This window comes from Dendrobates tinctorius, unplaced genomic scaffold, assembly GCF_039654945.1.
Source record: "Dendrobates tinctorius isolate UK_male_01 unplaced genomic scaffold, ASM3965494v1 ptg000086l, whole genome shotgun sequence".
NCBI classification, from domain to species: domain Eukaryota; kingdom Metazoa; phylum Chordata; class Amphibia; order Anura; family Dendrobatidae; genus Dendrobates; species Dendrobates tinctorius.
The window spans coordinates 32,187,903-32,202,252 of NW_027361754.1; positions in this window are offsets into that span (position 1 = coordinate 32,187,903).

The following is a 14,350-nucleotide window of genomic DNA, read 5'->3' on the forward strand; positions in this document are numbered from 1 at the left end:
AAACACATTCGTTCAAGTGTTAGTGGGGTTCAGCACTGCCAGCTGTTCCCCTGCTGTGGAGATGGCAAGTCTCCTGCTGCCTACACCTGCCAAAATCCAGTAGGCCCCAGCCTGCTCCACGCCTGATCCTGGGCTCCAACAGCGTCAGTTGGTGTTCAGAAGTGTCGTCTCCACAGAGCCAAACACATTCGTTCAAGTGTTAGTGGGGTTCAGCACTGCCAGCTGTTCCCCTGCTGTGGAGATGGCAAGTCTCCTGCTGCCTACACCTGCCAAAATCCAGTAGGCCCCAGCCTGCTCCTCGCCTGATCCTGGGCTCCAACAGCGTCAGTTGGTGTTCAGAAGTGTCGTCTCCACAGAGCCAAACACATTCGTTCAAGTGTTAGTGGGGTTCAGCACTGCCAGCTGTTCCCCTGCTGTGGAGATGGCAAGTCTCCTGCTGCCTACACCTGCCAAAATCCAGTAGGCCCCAGCCTGCTCCTCGCCTAATCCTGGGCTCCAACAGCGTCAGTTGGTGTTCAGAAGTGTCATCTCCACAGAGCCAAACACATTCGTTCAAGTGTTAGTGGGGTTCAGCACTGCCAGCTGTTCCCCTGCTGTGGAGATGGCAAGTCTCCTGCTGCCTACACCTGCCAAAATCCAGTAGGCCCCAGCCTGCTCCTCGCCTGATCCTGGGCTCCAACAGCGTCAGTTGGTGTTCAGAAGTGTCGTCTCCACAGAGCCAAACACATTCGTTCAAGTGTTAGTGGGGTTCAGCACTGCCAGCTGTTCCCCTGCTGTGGAGATGACAAGTCTCCTGCTGCCTACACCTGCCAAAATCAAGTAGGCCCCAGCCTGCTCCTCGCCTGATCCTGGGCTCCAACAGCATCAGTTGGTGTTCAGAAGTGTCGTCTCCACAGAGCCAAACACATTCGTTCAAGTGTTAGTGGGGTTCAGCACTGCCAGCTGTTCCCCTGCTGTGGAGATGGCAAGTCTCCTGCTGCCTACACCTGCCAAAATCCAGTAGGCCCCAGCCTGCTCCTCGCCTAATCCTGGGCTCCAACAGCGTCAGTTGGTGTTCAGAAGTGTCGTCTCCACAGAGCCAAACACATTCGTTCAAGTGTTAGTGGGGTTCAGCACTGCCAGCTGTTCCCCTGCTGTGGAGATGGCAAGTCTCCTGCTGCCTACACCTGCCAAAATCCAGTAGGCCCCAGCCTGCTCCTCGCCTGATCCTGGGCTCCAACAGCGTCAGTTGGTGTTCAGAAGTGTCGTCTCCACAGAGCCAAACACATTCGTTCAAGTGTTAGTGGGGTTCAGCACTGCCAGCTGTTCCCCTGCTGTGGAGATGGCAAGTCTCCTGCTGCCTACACCTGCCAAAATCCAGTAGGCCCCAGCCTGCTCCTCGCCTAATCCTGGGCTCCAACAGCGTCAGTTGGTGTTCAGAAGTGTCATCTCCACAGAGCCAAACACATTCGTTCAAGTGTTAGTGGGGTTCAGCACTGCCAGCTGTTCCCCTGCTGTGGAGATGGCAAGTCTCCTGCTGCCTACACCTGCCAAAATCCAGTAGGCCCCAGCCTGCTCCTCGCCTGATCCTGGGCTCCAACAGCGTCAGTTGGTGTTCAGAAGTGTCGTCTCCACAGAGCCAAACACATTCGTTCAAGTGTTAGTGGGGTTCAGCACTGCCAGCTGTTCCCCTGCTGTGGAGATGACAAGTCTCCTGCTGCCTACACCTGCCAAAATCAAGTAGGCCCCAGCCTGCTCCTCGCCTGATCCTGGGCTCCAACAGCATCAGTTGGTGTTCAGAAGTGTCGTCTCCACAGAGCCAAACACATTCGTTCAAGTGTTAGTGGGGTTCAGCACTGCCAGCTGTTCCCCTGCTGTGGAGATGGCAAGTCTCCTGCTGCCTACACCTGCCAAAATCCAGTAGGCCCCAGCCTGCTCCTCGCCTAATCCTGGGCTCCAACAGCGTCAGTTGGTGTTCAGAAGTGTCGTCTCCACAGAGCCAAACACATTCGTTCAAGTGTTAGTGGGGTTCAGCACTGCCAGCTGTTCCCCTGCTGTGGAGATGGCAAGTCTCCTGCTGCCTACACCTGCCAAAATCCAGTAGGCCCCAGCCTGCTCCTCGCCTAATCCTGGGCTCCAACAGCGTCAGTTGGTGTTCAGAAGTGTCGTCTCCACAGAGCCAAACACATTCGTTCAAGTGTTAGTGGGGTTCAGCACTGTCAGCTGTTCACCTGCTGTGGAGATGGCAAGTCTCCTGCTGCCTACACCTGCCAAAATCCAGTAGACCCCAGCCTGCTCCTCGCCTGATCCTGGGCTCCAACAGCGTCAGTTGGTGTTCAGAAGTGTCGTCTCCACAGAGCCAAACACATTCGTTCAAGTGTTAGTGGGGTTCAGCACTGCCAGCTGTTCCCCTGCTGTGGAGATGGCAGTCTCTCCTGCTGTCTCCGCATTCCAAAGACATTAGGCCTCTGCCTACACCCTCCTATTTCCTGGGCTTCAACACAGCCAGTTGTAGCTCGGAAGTGCCGTCCACACGGAAAGAGACACTTGCTGCCGTGTCTCAGTGGGGTTCAGTAACGTCAGCTGTTCCCCTGCTGTGTGGATGGCAGTCTCTCCTGCTGTCTCTGCATTCCAAAGACAGTAGGCCTCAGCCTACACCCAGATTTTGCCTGGGCTTCAACACAGCAAGTTGTAGCTCGGAAGTGCCGTCCACACGGAAAGAGACACTTGCTCCCGTGTCTCAGTGGGGTTCAGTAACGACAGCTGTTCCCCTGCTGTGTGGATGGCAGTCTCTCCTGCTGTCTCCGCATTCCAAAGACAGTAGGCCTCTGCCTACACCCTCCTATTTCCTGGGCTTCAACACAGCCAGTTGTAGCTCGGAAGTGCCGTCCACACGGAAAGAGACACTTGCTCCCGTGTCTCAGTGGGGTTCAGTAACGCCAGCTGTTCCCCTGCTGTGTGGATGGCAGTCTCTCCTGCTGTCTCCGCATTCCAAAGACAGTAGGCCTCTGCCTACACCCTCCTATTTCCTGGGCTTGAACACAGCCAGTTGTAGCTCGGAAGTGCCGTCCACACGGAAAGAGACACTTGATCCCGTGTCTCAGTGGGGTTCAGTAACGCCAGCTGTTCCCCTGCTGTGTGGATGGCAGTCTCTCCTGCTGTCTCCGCATTCCAAAGACAGTTGGCCTCTGCCTACACCCTCCTATTTCCTGGGCTTCAACACAGCCAGTTGTAGCTCGGAAGTGCCGTCCACACGGAAAGAGACACTTGCTCCCGTGTCTCAGTGGGGTTCAGTAACGCCAGCTGTTCCCCTGCTGTGTGGATGGCAGTCTCTCCTGCTGTCTCCGAAATTCCAAAGACAGTAGGCCTCTGCCTACACCCTCCTATTTCCTGTTCTTAAACACAGCCAGTTGTAGCTCGGAAGTGCCGTCCACACGGAAAGAGACACTTGCTCCCGTGTCTCAGTGGGGTTCAGTAACGCCAGCTGTTCCCCTGCTGTGTGGATGGCAGTCTCTCCTGCTGTCTCCGCATTCCAAAGACAGTAGGCCTCTGCCTACACCCTCCTATTTCCTGGGCTTCAACACAGCCAGTTGTAGCTCGGAAGTGCCGTCCACACGGAAAGAGACACTTGCTCCCGTGTCTCAGTGGGGTTCAGTAACGCCAGCTGTTCCCCTGCTGTGTGGATGGCAGTCTCTCCTGCTGTCTCCGCATTCCAAAGACAGTAGGCCTCTGCCTACACCCTCCTATTTCCTGGGCTTCAACACAGCCAGTTGTAGCTCGGAAGTGCCGTCCACACGGAAAGAGACACTTGCTCCCGTGTCTCAGTGGGGTTCAGTAACGCCAGCTGTTCCCCTGCTGTGTGGATGGCAGTCTCTCCTGCTGTCTCCGCATTCCAAAGACAGTAGGCCTCTGCCTACACCCTCCTATTTCCTGGGCTTCAACACAGCCAGTTGTAGCTCGGAAGTGCCGTCCACACGGAAAGAGACACTTGCTCCCGTGTCTCAGTGGGGTTCAGTAACGTCAGCTGTTCCCCTGCTGTGTGGATGGCAGTCTCTCCTGCTGTCTCCGCATTCCAAAGACAGTAGGCCTCTGCCTACACCCTCCTATTTCCTGGGCTTCAACACAGCCAGTTGTAGCTCGGAAGTGCCGTCCACACGGAAAGAGACACTTGCTCCCGTGTCTCAGTGGGGTTCAGTAACGCTAGCTGATCCCCTGCTGTGTGGATGGCAAAGTCTCCTGCTGCCTACACAGTCCTACTACTACTGATTTTTAACCGTGCTCCAATTAGGCCTGTGGCTCCACTGTCTCTCGTATTTCCCCTGTCCTCCAACCCCGCCAGTTACAGCTCCGAAGTGGCGTCTGCACAATCCACACTTGTTCCTGTGTTACAGGTGTTCAGTCCGGTCAGTTAATCCCCTGATGTGTGTCCGGCAATGTCGCCTGCTCTGTCCACATTCCCATAACTAGTTATGGGAATGTGGACAGAGCAGGCGACATTGCCGGACACACATCAGGGGATTAACTGACCGGACTGAACACCTGTAACACAGGAACAAGTGTGGATTGTGCAGATGCCACTTCGGAGCTGTAACTGGCGGAGTTGGAGGACAGGGGAAATACGAAAATCAGTGAAGCCACAGGCCTAAGTGGAGCTTGGTTAAAATTAGTAGAAGTCTACAACCGATCTTAAAATTTCTTCAATGCAGCCTCAGCCTGCTCCGTGCTTGTCCCTGGGCTTCAACACAGCCAGTTGTTGCTCGGAAGTGCCGTCTTCACAGAGTAAAACACTAGCTCCTGTGTTTGTGGGGTTCAGTAATGTCAGCTGTTCCCCTGCTGTTTTGATGGCAATCTGTCCTGCTGCCTCCCAATTGACAGCACATCAGGCCTCAGCCTGCTAAGTGCTTGTCCCTGGGCTCCAACATCGCCAGTTGCTGCTCATAACTGACTTTGGCACGGGTACTCCCTCCTGCCCAGCTTGGTTCCAGCCCTGCCTGCTGTTTCCGGGAAGTGTCAATGTCAGTTTGCCACCCCAAGTTGCCATGTCGTGTTGCGGTTGGGTTAGCCGAGGCTAGGGTGCCAGCAGTTTAGGTGCTTCCTATGTGGACTGCGGGTTCTGGTAAGAAAGGCTTGTTCCGTAGTGCCAGTAGGACAAGCACCCCCTGTAGGACTGTGTGATTCGGTAACTGCGGCCAGCTTGCGGCATGCCAACTTTGCTTTTCAGGGGTAACTTCAGCTGCCCCTCCGGGTTCCAGCACCGTCAGCTGGTTCTCGGCAGAGCCTTTGGCCTAGGTGCCTCCATCTCGGTATCCGAGTTCCGGCAACGTCTGCTGGTCCTTGGTAGTGCTTTGTAGCACAGGTACCTCCTGCTTAGTAACCGGGTTCCAGCACCGTCAGCTGGTCCTCGGTTGTGCCATTGGCTCTTATTCCTTCTGCTGCCCCTCCGGGTGCCAGCACTGTCAGCTGGTCCTCGCTATTTCCATTTGCTCTTGCAGCTTATGCTACCCATCCGGGTTCCAGCACCGTCAGCTGGTTCTCGGCAGAGCCTTTGGCCTAGGTGCCTCCATCTCGGTATCCGAGTTCCGGCAACGTCTGCTGGTCCTTGGTAGTGCTTTGTAGCACAGGTACCTCCTGCTTAGTAACCGGGTTCCAGCACCATCAGCTGGTCCTCGGATGTGCCATTGGCTCTTATTCCTTCTGCTGCCCCTCCGGGTGCCAGCACTGTCAGCTGGTCCTCGCTATTTCCATTTGCTCTTGCAGCTTATGCTACCCATCCGGGTTCCAGCACCGTCAGCTGGTTCTCGGCAGAGCCTTTGGCCTAGGTGCCTCCATCTCGGTATCCGAGTTCCGGCAACGTCTGCTGGTCCTTGGTAGTGCTTTGTAGCACAGGTACCTCCTGCTTAGTAACCGGGTTCCAGCACCGTCAGCTGGTCCTCGGTTGTGCCATTGGCTCTTATTCCTTCTGCTGCCCCTCCGGGTGCCAGCACTGTCAGCTGGTCCTCGCTATTTCCATTTGCTCTTGCAGCTTATGCTACCCATCCGGGTTCCAGCACCGTCAGCTGGTTCTCGGCAGAGCCTTTGGCCTAGGTGCCTCCATCTCGGTATCCGAGTTCCGGCAACGTCTGCTGGTCCTTGGTAGTGCTTTGTAGCACAGGTACCTCCTGCTTAGTAACCGGGTTCCAGCACCGTCAGCTGGTCCTCGGTTGTGCCATTGGCTCTTATTCCTTCTGCTGCCCCTCCGGGTGCCAGCACTGTCAGCTGGTCCTCGCTATTTCCATTTGCTCTTGCAGCTTATGCTACCCATCCGGGTTCCAGCACCGTCAGCTGGTTCTCGGCAGAGCCTTTGGCCTAGGTGCCTCCATCTCGGTATCCGAGTTCCGGCAACGTCTGCTGGTCCTTGGTAGTGCTTTGTAGCACAGGTACCTCCTGCTTAGTAACCGGGTTCCAGCACCGTCAGCTGGTCCTCGGTAGTGCCATTGGCTCTTGTTCCTTCTGCTGCCCCTCCGTGTGCCAGTACCGTCAGCTGGTTCAAGAGGACAAAGAACAGGAAGACAACCACCAAGATGCAGAACAACAAGAGAGAGAAGACAAAGAAGCATAAAAAAACAAAGCAGAAGAACATTAAGCATAAGACTAATACTCTGAGCAAATGATATTATCTTATTTATAAGCAGAAGAAGACTAAGCAGTGTATGGGGGTGAGTCCGTTCCTCCTCGTGGTGCCCCTGGAAAAGGCCTGCTGCTGCAGGCCAAACTGAACGCGGACAAATCCTGTTGTAAATCTTTTGTGACAGGCAGAACGGAAGGTGTAAACTTCTAACTTTTCTAGATAACAACTACAGGAATGCCTGACACAAATAAGAATATGATGAAGAAGAATAGGAAGAAGATGAAGAAGTTGAATATGTAGAATAATAATTGTTGAATAAGAAGAATATGAAGAATGTAAGAAAAGGAAGAAGAAGAATGTAAAAAAAGGGAGTAGAAGAATTTAAAAAAAGGAAGAAGAAGAATGTAAAAAAAGGAATAAGAAGAAGAATGTAAAAAAAGGAAGTAGAAGAATGTAAAAAAAGGAAGAAGAAGAAGAAGAAGAAGAAGAAGGTAAAAAAAGGAAGAAGAATAAGAAAGAAGAAGAAAGAAGAAAGAAGAAGACATACATGTCTGGCAAAATATAAATGAGGCTAACATAGTAAATATCTTTGTAACTCCTAACGTCTTTAAAAAAAAAGTTTAATTCCTGCTATTCCATTTGATTGGGCTAAACCTCTATGGCTTTAATGTCTCCTCCACCTCCCACAATACATTCTACATTATTCTTAGTTGTTTTTCTTCATGTAGAATTAACCTACAAGGAAAGAAAGGTTTTTTTTTAATTCCGATATTTTGGCCCCATTGACTTGCATTGGTTCCCGGTATCGGAATCGGCGATACCGATACTTTTTTTTAAGATCGGCCGATCCATTCCGATCCGATATTCTCAAGTATCGGCTGGTATCGCTCAACTCTAGACATGACTGGTCTATTTTAAATTGTACAATAGCTCAAAAAAAGGACAGCATATTACTCCATACAGTATTATGACCACCACATTGTGCGCCATACAGAATAATGAGCCCCATATATTTCTCCATACAGAATAATTGGTCACATATAATGTTCCATACAGTATATGATGAGCTCCACATAATGCTCCAGTATATGATGGGCCTCATGGATGATGCTCCAGTGTATGATGGGCCCTAATAATGCTCCATATATAATGGGCCCCATTTCTAATACTCCAGTGTGTCATGTGCCCCATAGATGCTGCTCCAATATCTGCTCTGCCCCATTTACAATGCTCCAGTATATGATGGGCCTCATGGATGATGCTCCAGTGTATGATGGGCTCTAATAATGCTCCATATATAATGGGCCCCATTTCTAATGCTCCAGTGTATCATGTGCGCCATAGATGCTGCTCCAGTGTCTGATCTGCCCCATTTACAATGCTCCAGTATATGATGGGCCTCATGGATGATACTCCAGTGTATGATGGGCCCTAATAATGCTCCATATATAATTGGCCCCATTTCTCATGCTCCAGTGTATAATGGGCCCCGTAAATGCTGCTCCAGTGTCTGATGTCCCCAATCTGGAATGCTCCAGTATATGATGGGCCTCATGGATGATGCTCCAGTGTATGATGGGCCCTAATAATGCTCCATATATAATGGGCCCCATTTCTCATGCTCCAGTGTATAATGGGCCCTGTAAATGCTGCTCCAGTGTCTGATGTCCACAATTTGGAATGCTCCAGTATATGATGGGCCCCATTTTTAATTAACCCAGGCATGGTATGTGAAAAGAGCTCCATGGAGTAATCTGAAGTGTGTGCTGCCGCATCCTTCACTTTTGGTGTGGGTGAAGGACACAAGGAAAGGGGTTGCTCCTGACCAGCAGCTGTTAGGAACGGCAGAACACACTAAATGAAAATAAATAATAAAGTGCGTTCGCCGCTCGGGGTCCAGCGTGCAGTAGGTGTTACACCGCGGCTAGGTAATAACAGAGGAGCAATATGGCGGTATGATGCGCACGGGTTCAACTTCACCCGGAGTGCCAAGAGCGGGCTCTGTTCACACACAGAGGTGCCAATATGGTGGCATAATGCGCACAGGTTCAACTTCACCCGGAGTGCGCAGAGCGGGCTCTGTTTACACACAGAGGTGCCACAACAAAAACATACAAAATGCTGAACTTGTTAGTGACACAGGCCTCAGGTAAGTGCACACATGGTATCTGGTCACAGAAGCAGGACCCAAGACAGAGGAGCTGCGTCCCTCTAGACCTACCGTGTGTGCGGCGTCGCTTCTGTGAGCGCCAAGAAGGGCTGCCACTGCAGCGCGGCGTAGAACACTGCCACTCGACGACAAAGCCAGAAAGCAAGCGCAATGTCGGCCGCTAGCGTAGCAGTGCGTTGTGCACAGTGGCTTAAGGCTTGCCACTGACTGCTGCTGACTGATAAACTAATTCCCTAGCCACATGTGTAATATCAGAGGGAAGGGGTTTTATAATGAGTCAGTCACCAGAAACATACATACGCCACCATTCACACATAGCAAGTATAGTCTATACTAGCGCATGGCCGAACGGTCATGCGCGCTTTTTATAGCCGTGCGGGACCTTCAAGATTTACGAGATTGACCAATGAGATCTGGAGCAGGACCTGGGCACATGACTCCCGATCTCAAATGGGAGATCGTCTTGTGAGCATGCCCAGTAGGAGCACAGAGGAACTTAGTCTCTGGAGCGGTCTGCAGTAAAGTAATCTTCTCTGCAGTAGATAGACAGCAGAAGACCTCGGAATGTGAGGCTCTGGATTCCTGCAGAGCAGACGCAGAAACCTGATGCCTAAGGCCTCTTTCACACTTCCGTTTTTTACAATCAGTCACAATCCGCCAGGTTTTGAAAAAAACGGATCCTCAAATTTTTTTGGAGGATCCGTTTTTTTCCCCATTGACTTGCATTAATGGCGGATTGTGACGGATTGCTGTCCGTTGCATCCGTTTTTTTTGAGGATCCGCCAAAAATTGCTGTCCGTCACCATCCTCAAAGATTTCAAAACGGAGCTTGTAACGTTTTTTTCTGTGGCGGATCCTCCAGACACTCATTTAACCCCAAATTCTTTCTGGGTGCCGGACAAAAAAAAAAAAAATTCTCTCTCTCTCTCTCTCCCCTTCCCGGCCAGCATTTCCTTTAAATTTCCGCATTTTCAGGATCCGTCTAAAAACGGATCCTGTGCCATCCGTTCACATCAGTTAACAACGGATCCGCTTGAATGACTTTTTGGCGGATTTGAACTGATGCAAAAAAACTGAAGTGTGAAAGAGGCCTAACAGAAGCCTACACTTAAGACTCAGTGCTTGCATTTTGTTAAACTTCAGAAGAGGAGGCGATAGAGCTGGAGGCTGTTTCAGCATTGTAAGCCAAAAACAGTTCCTGATGCTCCGGCTTTAAAAGCAGTCTACCTACTCCAAGAAAACAGAGCCTTACATGCCTTTCAGAGCTACACCATGACGTAGGCTCAACACCTCCTGCTTTAGCTGCCATTGTGTTTTTGGCACTACCAGCAGATGCACCACCACCACCATCAGTACCAGGTGGCCCCCCATGGCCACGTCCGCATTCTCTTCCACCATAATTCCTCATATTTTGGAAAATGGACCCAAAATACCAGCAGATATATTCTACTGTTTCAGAAGCGTACAGCTCTATACAGTCTAGGGATAACAGTAAATCTCTGTATATATTTCAAGATTCATACACAGACGCTCACAGGCTCAGTATGGATTACCCAATAAAATAAAAAGTTGAAAAAGAGTACAGTATCACCAGATACAAGGTATAAAGTATATAGTATAGTGTAAACATTCTGAATCTCCGTATATATTTCAGGAGGCAGACACAAATGCTCTCAGGCCCAGTATGGATTACACAAGAATATGAAAAGCTGTAAATGGGTAATGTAACACAAGCGTACAGCTGTATACAGTGTTGGGGTAATCTTAAAGCTCCTAAAATATTGCTGGAGTAACAGACAGATGTTCACAGGCTCATTATGGATTACACCAGAATCTAAATAGCTTAAAAGGTTACTGTATCAGTAGCGTACAGCTGTATACAGTGTTGGGCAAATTTGAAATCTCGGTATATATTTCCGGAGTCACCCTCAGACGCTCACTCAGTCTGGGTTTGACCATAATAAAAAATGTTGTAAAAAAGGTACTGGATAACAAGATAGCAAGTATATATATTATAGGGTACAATTGAAATCTCTGTATACATAGTCCCGTAGTCACTGTCAGACGCTTACTCAGTATTGATTTGACCATATTACTAAATGTTGAACAAAGGTACTGTATAACAAGATACAAGCTGTATCGAGTATAGGGTAAAAATTGGTATCTCCAATTCACCGTATGTATAGAAGGCATAAACCACACACGCTCACTCACTATGGATGTGTTAGGCTGTGTGCACACGCTGCGGATTCCGCTGCGTTTCCGCAGCGGTTTTGGCCGCTGCGGACACGCAGCAGTTTTAGCTGCGGTGTACAGTACCATTCATTTGAATGGGAAAACAAAAAAAACGCTGTGCCGACGCTGCGGAAAAAACCGCGCGGATTTGCTGCGGTTTTGAATCCGCAGAAAGAATTGCATGTCAATTCTTTCTGCGGAAACCGCTGCGGGTTCCTATCTCCACCATTGTGGAGATAGTGAATCCGCAGGACCAAACCGCAGGCAAAACCGCAGATAATCCGCAGGTCTTTGGACCTGCGGATTATCTGCGGTTTTTGCAAAATCCGTGCGGATTAATCCGCAGCGGAATCCGCAGCGTGTGAACGTGGCCTTAGGCGTCAGGTTTCTGCGTCTGCTCTGCAGGAATCCAGAGCCTTACATTCTGCGGTCTCCTGCTGTCTATCTACTGCAGAGAAGATTACTTTGCAGCAGACCGGTCCAGAGACTAAGTTCCTCTGTGCTCATACTGGGCATGCTCATGAGACGATCTCCCATTGGAGATCGGGAGTCATGCGCCCAGGTTCTGCACCAGATGTCATTGGTCCATCTCGGAGATCTGGAAGGTCCTGCATGGCTATAAAAGTGCGCATGACCATTTGGCCATGTGCTAGTATAATGTTAGGAACGGCAGAACGCACTAAATAAAAATAAATTATAAAGTGCGCTCGCCACTTGGAGTCCACCGTGCAGTAGATGTTACACCGCTGCTAGGTAGTGACAGACAAGCAATATGGAGGTATAATGTGCACGGGTTAGACTTCACCCGAAGTGCGCAAAGCGGGCTCTGTTCAAACACAGAGGCGCCGTGACATAAACATACAAAAACACTGAGCCTGTTAGTATCACAGGCCTCAGGTAAATGCCCACACGGTATCAGGTCACAGGAGCAGGACCTAAGACAGAGGAGCTGCATCCGTCTAGACCTACCGTGTGTGCGACGTCGCTACTGCGAGCGCCAAGAAGGGCTGCAACTGCAGCGCGGCGTAGGACACTGCCGCAGGACGACATTGCGCCTACTTTGCAGCTGTGTCGTCCTGTATAGATGTGACTGTAAAGCGAATGGCAGTTATACAGTACTGTTTGAGAATCGGACAGCTCTATACGGTGTCTGTATGGAAAATTGTCTCCATCTATTTATATAAGGACTGACACACGCTGTCTCTGTCTAGTTTTGACCGTAATCAAACAGCAGATATACGAAACTGTTTGAAAAGCGGACAGCTCTCTAAGGTGTAGGTCTGGAAAAATGGAAAATCTCCTCGGCTTGTTTTTCCAGAGTCACACACAGATAGCTTATAATTGTCCATGATACAAGGCGGTACACGGTAGTGTGAGGAGCGTACACCGCTATACGGTGTCTGTATGGAAAATTGTCAATCTCTGTCTATTTGTATACGGACTGACACACGCTGTCTCTGTCTAGTTTTCACCTGTCATGATCCAGGACGGGGTTTCACTTTGGCCCATCCTGGTCAGACTGGGGGTTAATTGTTCTGCCTCTCTCTGGCAGAGGGCGGCTATTTAATGTTCACTGGACCTAGGTCCGGTGTCAGTTATACTCCTGCCCTCGGCTGAGTTAGTTGACCTCTTGTATATGTGTGCCTTGTGCCTGATAACTTGTTGCTTGTTTGGTTGTGATCCGGTTCTGTCCCTGTTACGTGTTCTGCCTGCCCCTCTTGTACCGCACCGCTCTCTCGTGTATGACTCTCTGCTTGTGACTCGACTGCTCTCTGCTCGTCCCTTTGGTACCGCACCACCCTCTTGTGTATGACCTTTGGCTTTGTCTGACCTCCCGACTGTTTACACCTCTTGTACCTCGTTTGCCCGTACTGTGTATGACCTCCATTTTGCCCGACTCTGAGTTTTCTACCTTCTCTGAAAGCAGGACGCTAAGCCCCGCCCCCTTGCAGTCACATGACCGTAGGTCCTGTGCTGGCTTGCTAAACTTCAGCGTTCAGGTCCTGTGCATCTGTACTTTCTGGCTGTTCTTGTCCCCAGGGGTCCCTACAGTGCGGGTGAGTCCCTGCTCAGCCGAGGCTGTACGCCGGCGCTGTCAGGATCCTGATATTATAACTAACCAATACTATTTTTTTTTCCTCTGCTCCCCTTCTCCTGTGTGTGTGATGGATCTTATGCTCGCGCTTTCTGAGCAGGTAAAGCACCTGACTCAGATGTCTCAGAAACTTAAATTTAAATTTGTCCTTGGCCTTCGTTAATGTTTCCAGCCTTCACAGCAGTCAAAAGCAAAACAGTCCTTAGCTGGGCTGTGTTCCATCAGGTCCTGTGCACACAGGCCAGGGCAATGTCCATAGCAGAGCTCTATCTGCAGCCGCAGACACAGGAAGGCTTTCTCCTTCCTTAGAACACAGACCACTCTGTAGTGTCCCACCTGGACACATGGAAGTCTGTCCACACTCTGACAGACTACCTCACACTCACTCACTTGTGCTAAACACCTCAATTACATAGCCATGTAACCACACCCATAGGTGAGGTATGGATCACATGAGCTAGTCACATGGTCAGGACCTCACCACAGGTCCTGAACATACACATATCTTCAGGCAAAATGGGGTACAGTCCGCACCCTCACTCAAAGGTAAGGCAATATGGGTAGCCAGACCCTCACATCTCTCATAGCTACCCACAACCCAGACCCAGTGCACTAAATGACACCTTTAGTGCTCATGTACACTATAGACAAAATACTCCTGCTTGCATCGCAGGGAGCATCCATTCATGTGACATATACCTCCCATTAACCACGCGACCACCCATCAAACCACAGTCTGGAAAAATGGAAAAACTCCCCGGCTTGTTTTTCCAGAGTCACACCCAGATAGCTTCTATTTGTCCGTGATACCAGCCGGTACACGGTAGTGTGAGGAGCGTACACCGCTATATGGTGTCTGTATGGAAATTTGTCAATCTCTGTCTATTTGTATACGGACTGACACAAGCTGTCTCTGTCAAGTTTTGACCATCATCAAACAGCAGATATACGAAACTGTTTGAAAAGTGGTCAGCTCTCTAAGGTGTAGGTCTGGAAAAATGGAAAATCTCCTTGGCTTGTTTTTCCAGAGTCATGCACAGATAGCTTCTATTTGTCCGTGATACAAGGCGGTACACGGTAGCGTGAGGAGCATACACCGCTATATGGTGTCTGTATGGAAATTTGTCAATCTCCGTCTATTTGTATATGGACTGACACATGCTGTCTCTGTCTAGTTTTGACCGTCATCAAACAGCAGATATACGAAACTGTTTGAAAAGCGGACAGCTCTATAAGGTGTAGGTCTGGAAAAATGGAAAAACTC